General features: G+C 45.0%; 1 long non-coding RNA gene across 1 annotated transcript; it reads left to right on the forward strand.

The window, feature by feature from the left end:
* The first annotated feature begins 1927 nt into the window (after positions 1–1927).
* Positions 1928–2696, forward strand: LOC138504681 (uncharacterized). The gene is made up of 2 exons (XR_011279896.1): positions 1928–1998; positions 2103–2696. It is a non-coding gene; the product is annotated as an uncharacterized lncRNA (long non-coding RNA).
* Positions 2697–15497: the final 12801 nt, after the last annotated feature.

A 15497-nucleotide genomic window follows, 5' to 3' on the forward strand; every position in this document is an offset into this window, starting at 1 on the left:
TGAAGACCTGTCCTTTTTGATGATGGTATTTGGTGCTGTGCATTGGCCACCCTAATTGCTTGTCGCTGCATTGTGCTGTGGGGGCTACGTTTGATTATGTGCAGTGTACACGTTGATGGCTATGTAATGGTTGTTGCACTGCATCATTTTCGTGGTAATGCAGTTTACGTCTTGCATTTTGTGGTCAGGTGTCGGGTCAAGTCTGGCCTGCTTTGGGGTATGAGCATGGGACATCCTCTCAGGTACTCTCAGCCAGGTGACGTATGCATCTTCCCCCCCACCCATCTCAGCCAGGAGATGTATGCATCTCTCCCCCCAATCACCTACCCACATCGCATTACCATGAGCCTGACATCCAACTCACCGAGAAGCCAGGATCTCTGCCCTGCATGTCGCTCCATGTAGCGTGGTATCGTGGAGTTCCACAAGACCATTGAATCAACACCGACAAAAGAGTGTTACTGAAATGTGGGGTCTACCCAAAACGGTGGGCCATGCCCCGTGCGGCCAGTGTACCAACTGTATACTTACCAGCAGAACATTGCAGGTCGACATCGGCCTTAAAAAACTTTGGTTACAGAAAACCTTTACTAACTGCAATTCTAGCAATGTGGTTTATGCAATCTGGTGCCCTTGTGGTAAAATGTACATAGGAATGACCAAACGCAAAGTGAAAGTAAGAATCTCCGAACATAGGAGTTGCATCAAGAATAAAGTGATGACAGCACCTATGGTAGGCCATTTCGTTGTTATGAACCATAAAGCAGATGAACTTAGATGGACCGTGTTATTGCATATTGCTGCTGGCTCGGACGGTGACTCAGTTACGAAACGACTATTGACTAAAGAAACCTGGCTAATTTTTCTGTGCAATACAACAGAGATCGGTTTAAACGAAGCCATTGATTGGAATAACATTTAAAATCCCAGGTCCGTATTTTCTAGTTTTCGCTAGCTTTGCCGTGCAGTACTGAATTGACATATAGTGCAAGTTTTCCACCGCATTTTCCAGACCAGAGCCTACTTCTCTCCAGGACGTTATTTGTGTTTGGGCTCGGCTCCTCGGCGTTCACTAACAGACGTTGCCCCTTTAATGATACAGCCAGCAATACCTTACACAGGTGGTCTTGTTTCACATTCTCCAACGCGGAGCCTTTATAACACGTCACATCCGCTAATACGGCTGACGACGGCCAGAATACGTAACCCGGAAGCAGACACTCGCGAGCTTGACAAACTGACAAGAAGTAAGTGGTGATCGAGTTTAATTACCTTAGAGATCACAGAGGCCAAACAACATCTTGTTGCCACTTTATTTAGTAGTCAATAAGACATTCCTTTAACAGCAACTTTTCTGCTACAATGGCCCTACTCATGGCGCTTCTCCTTCTTTTTATTTAGGAGTTTGCCATTGTATTCAATAGTAAACACAAGTAACGCATGCAACATAGATCCGGCCTTTGAACAGCCTTGCTACACCGAGTGGTTGTTCCATCTTGTCCTTGAGGCCATCGGGGTTAAGTTTACAATGGGCTAGTATTAGTCCCCACACACTGGAGTTGGCGAGAGTGAACGGATAGGTGCCTAGAATACAAGGTAAATGTTGCTACATGCGAAGATGTTGATTACGAGGGCCTTCAAGCTTTGGTCGAACAGATGTTATACGTTTAACCGTCTCAGAATGTTTTCACGTGGACTTCAGAATAGGTGAACTAGGTATTAAATAACCAACTTTAGATTGTGATGAGTTCTATTTATTTATCTTTTTATCCATTTTTCGGAGTACGCTCCGCCTGTAAGAGACCCTTCATTCATTTTATGATTTATCTGTTTTTTGAATATTTAGGTTAAAATTACAAAAGTTTTTTGTTGCGAATCCCGTGATGAGTTTTTTTTTCCTCAACCGTTGCTGTATTGTCTGTTCTAGATTCACCTGTATCTACTAAGAAGATACCTTTATCCACCCGTCTCTTCATAGCTTATCTGATAACGTGGACGGTAAGCTCACAGTGGCATAATCTATAATTCCTGCTGTTTTTTGAGCTTTGAATAGTATTGATAGCTTTTACTTATAGCTGTTTTTTCCATATTGTTCCCCCTAGGTAAATGAAAATCACCGTGAAGGAAACCTAACTGAATTGTCTGAAGTTTTGAGTTTCAAGACCTATTACGTTTGTTGTTGTTTTGTTGCTCTACCCCTGATGAATTTCTCGCAATTGTATAAATCGTTGTTTGAGAATGAAACATGTAGGGTTTTTGATTATGTTGTATTACTGCCAACATCTTAATACATTAAAGTTATATTTAACTGTTTAGAACCGCCAATCATACTTAAGGCGGATTCACTGAACCAGGTATTTGTTATAGAGAGGTGGTACTCTGTAAAATAGGGACTCCCGCAGAGTTTAGTATCAAAACACAATTTTTTCATGAAATTGGGTCTTTTTTACTCTGGTCTTACAACTTGTTAATGAAGTCAGTTGTTTGTATCAGAGTTTATCTCCATTTTTTTAAAAAAATGTTTCCCAAGTGTTTTGGGTTCACTGTGCACTTTATTATGAGTGAGAATGTCTTTGAGATTCTTAATGTGATTTTAGGCTTCTAGTGAAAGTCATTGTTTTTTAACAAATATATTTTTTGTAAGAAAATTGAACAGTTTAATATGTCAATTTAATAAAATATTATACCGATTTAGACCACTCAGTGGTGTTTATGGTTTACTGTTTGTAATTTTCGATCTCTGGTGAATTTCAATGCCTAAGAGGGGGTCCTATATGGAAGCTGCGAGATTCTTTATGTTTTGAAACGATCGTAGGCTGTGTCAAGGGGGACGAACCTCGCAGCACTGTCTAGTAGCCCTTTCGTCTTCCTTTTGGTTAATGTGGTGTAGGGGTGTGTTCATGTATTTTACCCTCATGTGGCTCCTTTGTATGCAGTAATGAAGACCTGTCCTTTTTGATGATGGTATTTGGTGCTGTGCATTGGCCACCCTAATTGCTTGTCGCTGCATTGTGCTGTGGGGGCTACGTTTGATTATGTGCAGTGTACACGTTGATGGCTATGTAATGGTTGTTGCACTGCATCATTTTCGTGGTAATGCAGTTTACGTCTTGCATTTTGTGGTCAGGTGTCGGGTCAAGTCTGGCCTGCTTTGGGGTATGAGCATGGGACATCCTCTCAGGTACTCTCAGCCAGGTGACGTATGCATCTTCCCCCCCACCCATCTCAGCCAGGAGATGTATGCATCTCTCCCCCCAATCACCTACCCACATCGCATTACCATGAGCCTGACATCCAACTCACCGAGAAGCCAGGATCTCTGCCCTGCATGTCGCTCCATGTAGCGTGGTATCGTGGAGTTCCACAAGACCATTGAATCATGGGTTGATCCAAGAAATCGGGCACAACAATGTGTGATATCTTGTTTGAGTCACATACCATTTGCACGTTGATGGAGTGGTATAACTTACGGTTGCGGTACACTACCTCCATGGCATGCGGGACCACCAATTCGACATGGGTGCAGTCAATGGCGCCAATGCAACCAGGGATGCCGGACAGTGAATGGAAACCAACTTTGGTGTTGGAGATCTCCTGGGCTGTCCGTGGTAGGTAAATGTGGTCGCCTGCGTGCTTCAGGAGGGCCTCGAGCACTTGGTTCAGCATACGTGAGAATAATGGTTATGATATGCATGCATGTGCCCCACTGTGTGCTGGTAGGTGCCTGTGGCCAGGAAACGGAGCACAGACACTACCTTCAGTAGAGGTGGGATGGCGGTGAGTATTTCAATCAGGCTGACGATGTCGTCATGTATCATGTCCACAATGGTGGCGATGGTGTCCCGGTCCAGACAGTGCAGGGTGTGGATCTGCTCAGGGGTTAGGTTGAATGGACTGGCTCGGATGCGAGGGATTGGGGGATGCCTGTGTGGTACCACTGGCTGCACTGGTGGGGCATGCTGGGCCTGCCTCACCCTCCACCTCCTGCGTCTCCTCTGTGCTGCCTGTTGTTGCAGCAGTTCCACTGCAATCATGTCCTCCAGCCCCAGCATTGCTAGTAGTATTGGAATCATTTTGGTGTGACTGGGTGTGGGAAGCGCTGGGATGTGCTCCTTTTGTGCTGGCCCAGTTTATATTGCTTCCACCTGTGCTGATTGTGTGTACCTGTGGCAGTTGGGAACACTGCAAATGGCCGTTTACGGGTGGTCCGCGATGCCGGTATTTATTACTCCATGCCGGTAAGGTACTTTTCGGGCTTCAGTAGGCCGTTATTTGCATGTCCGCCTGCCTTGTGATGGCCTCATGTTTACGCCAGGCCTGTATTTCTGGCATGAAGGGTCGCGTGGTCGCGTGGTCGCGTGCCCGCGCCCATATTTGAGGCACCGTTAGTTACGGTGCCGCTAATAGCGGGTTGGTGGGTCGTAATGGGCCGGAGCGGTAAACGATGCCGGTAATCCTTTACCGGCATCGTTTATCCCTTACCTCTAACCTCGTAATGACCCCCCATTGTCTAACGTCTCCAGACCTTTGACACTGCAACCAAAGTCAAACATTGCATTTCTGTACTAGCTGTATAGGTCATCTGTTACCACGGAACTATATACAAGATTTTAAAAACAAAGTCAGATACAATGAGTTATCAAGAGAAAGAAGCACTTACTAGATTTATCAAAGCTGCAATTACGACCACTAAAAAAAGCTGATGAGGGTTATCAACATTTTCATGTTAAACACTACAGATTACATGAAAACAGCCAATACTCCTGGATGTTATGCGAAATAGACTTCAGCTCAAACCAATTCAAAAATTTGAAACTAATTACTATGCGATATGAAAATGGTTTTAACAGATTAGGAACATTATTTTTTATATTGTATTGTATTTGGTTATTTATATAGCGCTCTTTCCCCACTTGTGTGGCCTCAATGCGCGTTTTCCTTGGTTAAACACCCTTGGTGACCGTAGTCAATGTGGTTGAAAAGTTCTAGTGGGTTTAGCTTAGGTGATGCGTGTGTGCATGTTGCCATTCTAGGACTTGGATGGCTAGCAAAGCTCGACTAAGCAGCCCATGAGAGGTCAGACACATGGGTGGGTGCTGTTGAGGGTTAGAGATAGAATCCTATTGTTGAGAGGGTCTATGTGAGGCCAGCTATACCAAATTACTTTCGTGTGGTGGTCGCTGTATGCTAGTGGCAGAGGTGTTTAGGTACGTCAGGTGTTACAGTCTGGATGGCTATGTGTGCACTAGGCCAGATGTGCTTAGCCGTAACCTTATTCTATTGTGCATGGATGCTTTGCCGTGCCTGTGTGGCCTGTGTCCACGCTAATGGTGGGAGAAATCCGTACCATAGGCTGCAAGATTGCTCGGCTGGGGCAATATACGACTAGGTCTAGAACTGAGAGGCCTATACCAGTGGGCCTAGCTTTCATGATGTAGCAGGTGTCTGCATATATTGAGCAGAGATGGAGGCTACACCTAGATTCGAGATTCTGCATAGTGGGAAAGAGGCCAACACCTAGCAGTGCAATTTGAGTACAAGACTAAACTCATAATAGAACGAGATGGAGGCAAAACCCAGACAAGAGTCCTGTAGTGTGGATGTGATGCGGGCTAATGTTAACAATTCTGTCCAGGTGTGGCACATACTAATTTTCAAAATGTTGGTACATGCTTACATTCATAGTCTTATCTAGGTGCAGCGTAGGCTAGTGTCCACAATTCTGACTAAGTGTGGCATATTCTATTCTCCATTGTGTCTAAGTGTGGCACATACCAATATTAACAGTTCCGTGTAGGTGTTGCACTTGCCATCATTCACAGTCCTATCTAGATGCGATACAGGATAGTGTTCACAATAGTATGAACTTAGACGATAGAGGCTAACATTAACAAATATTTATCTAAATGTGGCACATGCTGGTAGTCACAGTTCCGAGGTAGGGTAATGTAGAGTGGCTGGGTTTTTTGGAGTAGAGTAATTGCTCTACTCCCCACCCATGCCACACTTTGGTGGTTGTCGTTTGTTGACGGCTGGTCACTGGCTTCAAATGGCGTCCCCTGCGGACACCTGCAGACACTTTCTGGAGCCGCCTCAGTTGGAAGCACCCTACTATGCCAATATTGTATTGTATTTTTTACCCAAGCAACACACAATTTTCAGAATTGCCACTAGTAGGGCCAATTTTGAGCGGCATAGGGTGGACAACAGAATTGCAAATATATGCAAATACACAAGACATGTATAGCTTTCATTCTGAAAAGATATGAAAAAAATGCATCAACTGCAAAAGTACATTCATGATAAATACCATTTAAGTGTTGAAATTTCTATATAGAAAGTAATAAGAACTCTGATTCTGCACTAGGAAACATGCAGTTTATAACAAAGGTGTAAAATATTCTTTGGCATCATCCACAGCACTGATTTATTAGCTTCGAACAAACTCAGAAAGCTGGCAGAGCGGGTTTTCAGGAGCTATGAGTGGGCCAGAAAATAAAGTATGTTCAATCTTAAATCAACCAAAGACTGCTTCAATCCAGATAGCAATGTATCCTGAATATCAAGGCATTTAAATGTACGTAAAGTGGCCTTGTACAGCGACTATCTACCAAATAACGCTGGCCTCGCTGTACAAGGCTCTGTAAGAAAGGAGGGCAGGGTGTATTAGTCAGATAGCGGGAAGGCAGATGCAGAAACCTTTGCTGTTGATGGATGCAGGTCGGAAGTACTGGTTCCCTATGAGTTGATATGAAAATCTATAGGTTTGTGGTTCATACCGATCAGGGTGGTTAGCCATATGGGTATAAGATGGATAGAGTCTGAATCTATTAAATACACTAGACCTAGGAGGTCATCTGTTGGAGCGGAGGAGGTGCAAGGATGCAACATTTTAGCAGTGAGGAGTTAGTTGAAGGATGAGGGGGCGGATGAGGGTGTTGTTGTTCGGCCCTGTCTGCCGAGTCCGTGGAAGATGCTGAGCCCCACAGATCCCTCAAGAACGTTAGATCTACAACTGATCTGATACCCAGTTGGAGAGCTAACACTCCCAAGAGAAAGGGGAAAGTGGATAAAATAGAAAACGGCAGACACCTACTCCTGGACAGCTGCAATCTGCAGAAGGGAAAATTAAGGTTAATAGAGAACATAACACTCCTAACTCTTCACATCTTTAATATCAGGCAACAATACTAGACCTATACCTGCCTAACCTCCTTTTATGACTTGGAGGTTGTAAAGTTCAGATTCCTTGTTTTGCTAGAGGATTTGACTTTGTAATTCCAATTGAAGGAAATGTAAATTACCTCTCAGGCAGGAAAGAGTTTCATAGTTTGAGTTCTCTACTTGCAAATATTCTTTACAATAAAGACTTGGCAAGCAATGTTTCAAAAAACCAGGAAGAATTAACAACTAGTACTTTGTTCCACAGCACTGATTATTCTACATTAGATCTTGTTGTGAACCATCCTCAAAAAGGGCAGCATTAAACCTGTATGTGAATCCGTCATAGCGTTCGTACACGCAGGCGCGCTGTACCTATTTTTTGTCAGTTCCTCCTGAGCGCATGCGCACGTGTTCCAACAAGCTTGTGCTCATACGCGTACATCAGAAACCCCAAAAATTCAAGCGATTTGCTTTGCAGAAAGGATTTCATTCCTTGACCTTCGTACGCACTCACGCTCCAATTTGGGAACATTGAGAAGCTGATCGGGAGCGCAGATCGAGAGCGCGTCGTGGGGAAGATTATCTTCAGATCCTACTCCCACGCGCATGCGTGATCCGCGCAATATGAAAGGCAGTAATGTTCGCTACTCAAGTGCTACTGCGCAATGACCTCTGCTCAAAAAGAGACACTAATTCCCTGCGACTAAGGAATCGAAACGTCCCAAAAACTGCACTCTGATTAATGCAGAGATATGCCAGCAGGAGTCTCAAGGTTTACACATTTTTTAAATCTTCATTAACAACCAGAGGATTTTCACTGACGATAATAGTCTCTTGAGAAAACGATTTTTGAATTAGAACTGCAGTCTGATGAACTTGAGCAGGTTAGTTCCCAAAAGACTCAAAAAATGACCTAAATACCTAACTAACTAAGCACCTAAGATTAAACAGAACTTCTGGTAAAAATAACTATTCTCCTGTTTCAAAAAACACAGCATCCCACCAAATGTCCAGCTGAGCTTGTCCCTCGCAGATGTGAACTGCTGGCTCTCAGCCTGAACTTCTCACAGAGGCCTTGCAACAGGAACTTAATGTAGACAGGACCTTCCCTCTTGAAGGTGAACAATGAAAGGCAGTTTAGAACTCTGGCAGGGGTCTGAAGTTCCTGAGCCCTCCAATCAGAAAACAGCACCACCTCCACCATGTTGGCTTGGGGAGCCCTCACTCTCAAGAATGGTTGTTAAGATCAATAAATTAAAATGTATTTAAAAACCACATCACACAAATCTGATAATTATCCATACAACCTATATTCAGAACCAAGATCCCTTTTTTAAAAACAAACTCCTCCATCCATACCTACTCACTATTACTCAGACCTGACAGTTCTCATTTCCCGACATTTGGTGCTAGATTTCTCTGATGTAAAAGGTGCAGGGACCAGTGTCACACAGTAGCGATTTCATGAGCCAGATTGCTTTCCCCAGATGGTAGTGTCAGAATAAACTAAGTGTTGGAAAATATTGTTGTGAAGTAGCCCAGGATTTTGGTGCACAGTTTTTAGTCTTTAGTAGTTGGCGATCTACGCACAGGATGGCAGCAGCGAGTTTGTCAGTAAAGTGAGGGCTGTAGTAGGAAGGTCTGTAGATTAGGAGGAAGCTTAGTGTTGCCATGGGAGAGATGGAGTAGGTCAGAGTTAGAATTTCATAGTCTGGGATGGTGTCAATGGAGGGTGTTGAGACTATGAAGGAGTTTCTGTGCACCAGAGCTATGTCATCTCCTCTCCTACTGTTGCAATTAGCACAGATCTTGAAGCCTGGTGGGATACTCCCATGGATAACTGAGGACTGAGCATTTGAGAGCCAAGTTTCTGTGATGAAGAGCAAGTCCATCTGGTCTTCGAAGCTAAGGGCAAACATGTCAGCGAAGTGCCCAGAGACAGAAAATGCATCAATCAGGAGACATCTTGTGCCTGTCATTTCTGGGTGGGTTCTGGGTGGGTTCGGCTGCGTGGGTTGTTCAAAGTTGGTATTGTTAGTTTCCCCAGGACTCGATAAGTCTTTCAGATTCAAAGATGCTTAGCCGGTTCTTCTTTGGATCTGGCACGTCTTAGGTTCTGCTAAATGGTTGTGATGGATGGTGCAGGGTTGTCTAGTGAAGGAGTGAGAGATATTGTTTCTTGCGGGTCGAGTCTTATGGTTGGTTTATTGGCTGTTGGGGTAAACGCATGCAAGGATGTTAGGCGGTTGGCGAGAACTGTTTCTCGGATGAATGTTGGGTCACAGTAATGTGGTTTAGCTGGATGCTTCAGGAGGTATTTGTAGATCAAAGCAGTCAATGGTCTGTTGAAGTGAAGTACTAGGGAGCCTGTAGAGTCTCCTGATCAGAAGGGGTAGTGAGGGCTGCTTCCAATTCTCTTCTTGCTCCTACTTCATTTCTGAATATGCCTAGGGGAGTTCCGGTCGAAGCACTTCACGTGGAGTATGGATTACAGCCTTGATTTACAAGCTAGGCTATTAGAAAAACTCTCCTGTACTTAAAAATGGATAAAAGGGCAGCTGGAGCAAACCAGCTTTTACAGCTAGTGGGAAAAGAGAAAAAAGGCAGCAGTTCCAACGTTTACATGAAGGAGCTGAGCAGCTTTACAGAAGAGTACCTGAGCACTTTGGGTCTTAAATTGGATGCAACATGCAAACGACCAGATATTGTGTCTGTCATTAAAAAAGCACGAGACAGGGATATGACGGTGGATCTGTACTATCTGAGTAAGCTCCCTAGATGCAAAGAGTACTCACATCAAGGTTTTAAAAATTGATAAACCTAAACTTTGCTTAACAAAATGGTCAAATCCATCACTTAGGAGGTTTACGATGCAATTAAGATTTAACATCTTGTGCACAAAAGAATATACGGATAAGTGGAACACAGCAGCCCAAAAGGAACAAGATGTAATGTGTAGGCATTGCTCTACAGAAGTGGAAACAAGTAGACACTTGTTAACTTGATGTACTGCACTGAAACCCCTGTATATTATAGGATATGGGGGTATTGGTACTTCTACAGAGTTCATATCCAGGGATCAATTTTGGTCAGATTTGATAGGGGCGTAATCGGTAGTATATAATGCTGCGGCCTTATATATAAGGCATATGGTGACTGATTAGATGAATTATAGAATGTGATTAGATAAACCACTGAATTGATCTGCATAGGATAAAAGGCACAGCATGTACATATTAGAAGTTGAACTATGAATGTTAATATATTTGCATTTGTTTATTATATGTTGTGTTTAATTAACTACCTTTTACAATGTTTCCTTTTAAATCGTTTTTTGTTTTATATGCAAAAGTTTGTTCATGACTGAATATAAACTAAATGCATAAAAAAATAAAAAAAAGAGTAAAATTCAGCTGTTCGGTATACAGTGAGCAGTATGGTGAAGAGTGAAATAGTTGTGATGACTAATTCAATGGAGTGCCTCAACAAGTGCTGTCTGCTGTCGGTCCTGCTACTGTTTTTCTCTACTGTGGTGGTGTTTTACTGTTCCTTACCCTGCTACCCCCCTCTAGTTAGCACGCAATACAGTGAAGCGAAGGAAAAAAAACATCATTCGTTGAAGGGAAGAAACTTTATTCATTTCATTGGCTGCTACGTCCAAGTCTAGCCCCCGCCGGCAGGAAGCGGATAAGAGCTGCGGGCCGCGCACTCTCAGGGAGTGCCCCAATGTGTGATGTCTGCGCATCAGGGTGAGAAGTGAGGGTGTAATCAAGTAAATGGATATTTAGAGCGATGTGGTGATCGATCAAGACATTTCCAACTCCATTCCCTCCTTCTCGGATCTGAGTTTGCCATCTAGGGCTGTCTGGGCCAGAAGTGGTACATTTGCTTGGCCACCCAAAGTTTAAAATACTGCTCTGTTAAATCTTCCCTGCTCCGATTCCCCCCATTACACTGCATTTGTTATCGCTCGGTGTGCTACTTTGACCATTTCTGTTAATATGAAACAAAAATCTAGCGAAGACTTGGTCTCTACAGAGGAGCTGCAAAGGCGGAAAAATGTTTACGGAGTTCAGTCAACCGTATACTTGCCTTAAATGATGCACCAAATACAATGAAAGAAAAAAGATAATTCAACCACTGCACATTCACCTTTGGCACTACAGCCCAAGACATGCAGTTGAATTACCCACTCACGCCGCTACCGTTGAAGACTTTGCTAATCACTTCACAAGTCCATCTCTGGGTATAGAAAATATTGGTTCACTGCTCAATTTATGCTTAAACCTGAAACATAATTCACTAGGACCCATTTCAGCCAATTATGACAACATTATAGGGACAAAGCTTTCAAGTAGCCCCAATTTGGAAGCTCTGGTCTCCATTACGGAGACATCGGGAGACAAAAGTTATAGTGAAGAACTCCATTCCACCCTACATAAAATGACTGTACTGCAGGTGTTGTATCTTTGTACCCTTTGGTGAATACTATTCTATCAAAAATTGACACACTAGTTACACTTTGTACTGATATGGCCGCAGAACAGCATGAACTAAAGAACATAATGGCGAACATTGTGGACATCATACTGGATAACACTGATATTTTATTCAATCACATGAAAATACTGAAGGAAATAAGGCGATTGAAAGCCAAAAGTTAGATGTGAATAGGGCTCAACAAACACAAGGAAAGGCAAACTTGGTGGACTGCCCCACTGTTATATTAGACACTCCGGTGGATTGTTTTAACATCTTCAGGTTCTTTAATTACTTTGCAAGATTCTGCAAATATTGCCGCCTGCAATGAAGACGATGCGTTGAAAGCCTTTTGCAACGAGTTATCTATGATTAAAAGAGCACCACTCCTAAGCAAAACAAGGAAAAGCAGAAGTGGGCAAAATGTTATCACACGCAAACACATAAAACAAGTATTTTCTTCAGACATAGCTATTAGCTCATTGCCGCCCCAACGGTCTGGGAGCAGAGTACCGCCCGCCCAGCAACGGCTAACTACATTTACTAAGGCCCAGGGTGACAGGACGGTGACACAAGTATCCCTAAGAGGGACATTGGACAAATGGATTTGTCCTATTCCATTGTGCCCACCGACCAAGAATTTGCTTTCTTTTAACTCTGGCCATAATCGTGCAACTTGGAGGCTTGTAATGGTGACTTGAGAAATCCCGAACACTGCTTGAACCATTGTAACAACGGTAGCCCAACATACAGGGGAGTGGATAGTGGCGTAATCATCACAGACAAGCCCAAACTACGGGAAGGATGCTTGTCAAGACTATCCCCGGCGGTGCTACTAAAATAGTTTTTCATGCTCAGAATTCCTTTCAGCCCGAAGAATGTGTTGCAGAAGTATTTAAGTACTTACATAATGTCAAAGTGGGGTTCTTTGGTGAATATAGAACAATTGTACCCCAACAAGACTAGTCCCTTTCTCAAAATTTGTTTTATTAGAGATGTGGAAGAATATTCCTCGGCTGTCTATGATTAGTAGTCGAGATATGTTAACCATCAAGCTCCCTACAAACTGGACTTTAATTAAATTTGTTTCACCCGTGGTGGTATCACTACTGCGTACATGTGCTGGCACACTGCTAAAATTGGAACTTAAATTCATGGTTTGCTGTGAGCACCCTACGAAGATGGTGAATGATAATTCTGACCATCGTGCTCCATGTATGATCAGGACTTCCGACCCGGTCCCCCTGTGCTCAGTTAGAAATCTTGGTGTGCTCCCAATAGCCCCCCGTTGTATGACAACTTCACAGATGGGAGTGAGTCGATATGCTGGGTACCTGCGGCCCAGGATTAAGGTCACTCACAGGATCAGTGGGGCAGAGGTAAATTAACTTATAATATAGCTAGTTGGAATATGAGCGGCTACAGTCACCTCTTAAACAAAGATGGATCTGTACCCCTGCTTGGAAAATGTTGTGTTCCTTGGCCAAGAAACTTGGCTTGAATCTACAATACATTTTGATGGTTACCACCTTTATCAAGTAGTGGCTAATAAGGGGAGACCATACAGGGGACTAATAATTGGGGTGAGCCAATCCATAGAATCACGCTGTATTGAACTGCCTACTACTAGGAGCAGTAGGGGAGGAGAGCTGTAACTTGCTGATTGTATACCTATATATTCTGCTCTAGACTCCACAGATAATCCTTTTTCATGCAGATTTGAATGCCCGCTGTTTGGATAAGCAAGAGTGTGCCACTTCCCAGAATATTGCCTACACATTTGAGATGATACACCTCATCTGCTGCTAACTTTCTGTAACACTGGGTGCACTTCCTGAGGGAATGGGAGCTTACATTACTGAATGGTAGAACATGGGGAGATCGTCCTGGGCAATTTACATGGGGCAGGGGTGATAACAGAGCTACTTTGGACTACTTTGGCAATAATACAGGTTTATAAACAACTGTTTAGTTAAAAGGTGACAACCAACACCTTTAGTGACCATACTATATTAGCCCTTAAGAGACCCAAACATGGTCACTTACCCCCAAAGCTTCAGTGGTGTTTACCCAAACCATGCATGTAATGGACTGATAGCCACATTCGTAATGCGAACGTTCTTCTTTCCCAAATCATCGCCAGTGATATATTTAAACTGTAGGGCAGGTATAATGGCGCAGTGCTTCCCTTGTGCATGTCCTATTTCTTCTGTTCCTTCCCCGCTCTCACTTCTTCAGCACCCCTCCCTCCTAAGCCTGCCTGTGTTGTGCCACCCGTGGGTAATCTCACTCCCCCAGGTAGCTCTTTGTGCCGCCCCCTGTGGTCTGTCAATCTAATGATGTGTCCTACGCTGGTGGGGGGGCTGCTACTTTGCACTACCACCTTGTGGAGGGTCCCTTCCACCAGGCTCTCCTTCCCTTAATTAGCCCCATCTCTGTGCCCTCAGCTTCTGCTCCCTCTGAATATCCGGATCTGTGCAGGCCTGATAAGGGCCTGTTTCACTGCCCCTGCCACTCCGAATTTCTCCCAGAGTGTTGTCCCAGCCAGCAGTGACTTGCCTTTAGGTTAGCCCTCCTCCAACGAGCTTCTATCCGTTCCCTTTGTGGCGTCCCCTCGCCTTCTCAAGGTCGCGAGGGGTGGGTGGTGTGTTCCTCCACTGTTCCCACACGGGGGATTATGGCCTCCTTGCCCCTGCACCTCACCGCCACCCTGTGATCTTTCTCCCTAGCCAGCCCCCAGGTGCCACCTCCCATGCCTCCCCTCACCTCACTGTGGGGGGGTAACACCAGCCGTCTTCCAATAGTCCTCCCTCGCACTGCTCCTCTCTGATTTGCAGCTGCGGGGATAGGTTGATTTCTCTTCACTCCCCTCCACTTCTCTCCGTGCAGTGGCTCCTCTTTGTTGGGCGCTCCTCCGTGTGTAACATGCCTAAGTCTGGGGCGCCGCAGCCTTTAGGGGTGTGGGGGCCTTGCTCTGTCTGCTGGCTCCAAAATCACACCCTCCCCGCTCCACACCTTTCTGCCTTGCGGCCCACTGGGGGTGTGTCGGCTCCTCTCACCGGCCAGTGCTATCACCTCCTTCGTATTGCTGCTCCTCGCTATTGAGTGTGCCTGCTTTGATGCTTCACTCCTATAGACACCTCGTCTGGGTATCTGGATTCCCGCAGTTCCTTGCAAGTGCCTCACACCACCCACCTGTGGCACTGCCCCGTGAAGGGACGCGCACGCGGTGGCGTGACGTTGCACGCCGCCGCATGCTGTATAAATAAACGGGCCGTTCCCGGCCGCAGCAGAGCGACTGGGAAGCCCGAACTGTAAGGACGTGTGTCGTCCTTACAGGGTGGGGGCTTACGGGAGCGCATGGGGGCCAGGACACACCCCCAACAGTGGCGACGACTGGATGCGAATGCCCTTGCCCGGCGGTGAAAGAATTCCGGAATTTTTCTCCCTGAAACAGAACGCACGGACATTTCGTTTCATGCCGTGGCTGCGAATCGCACACGCGGCTGGCGGCCATTTTGTCAGCAGGGCCGTGGAACTTCACCAAGCTCCGGTTTGGATGGTGAAGGTGATCCAGGTCTCATTTTTTGACATACTGCTTGCAGGCAGTGTAACCTGCACGCCCATGCCCGTTTTTTGGATTTTCCTCCAGATTTGGGCCTCCTACGTCGAGTGAAAGCAAGGAGAAGGGCTAAAATGGCTGGGCCTGTTTAGCCCAGTTCTTTTTCTTCGCTTAATCTTTGGAACTCCTACACCCTTGTGTGTTTGCTGCAGCGAAGGGGCACAGTGCTTCTTCATCCCCTTCATCATCAGGCTGCTGTGGCCTCTTCTTCGCCCCCTCTTCATCATCAGGG

The sequence above is a fragment of the Ambystoma mexicanum genome, chromosome 11 (genome assembly GCF_040938575.1).
Source record: "Ambystoma mexicanum isolate Mex_15411 chromosome 11, UKY_AmexF1_1, whole genome shotgun sequence".
NCBI lineage: Eukaryota > Metazoa > Chordata > Amphibia > Caudata > Ambystomatidae > Ambystoma > Ambystoma mexicanum.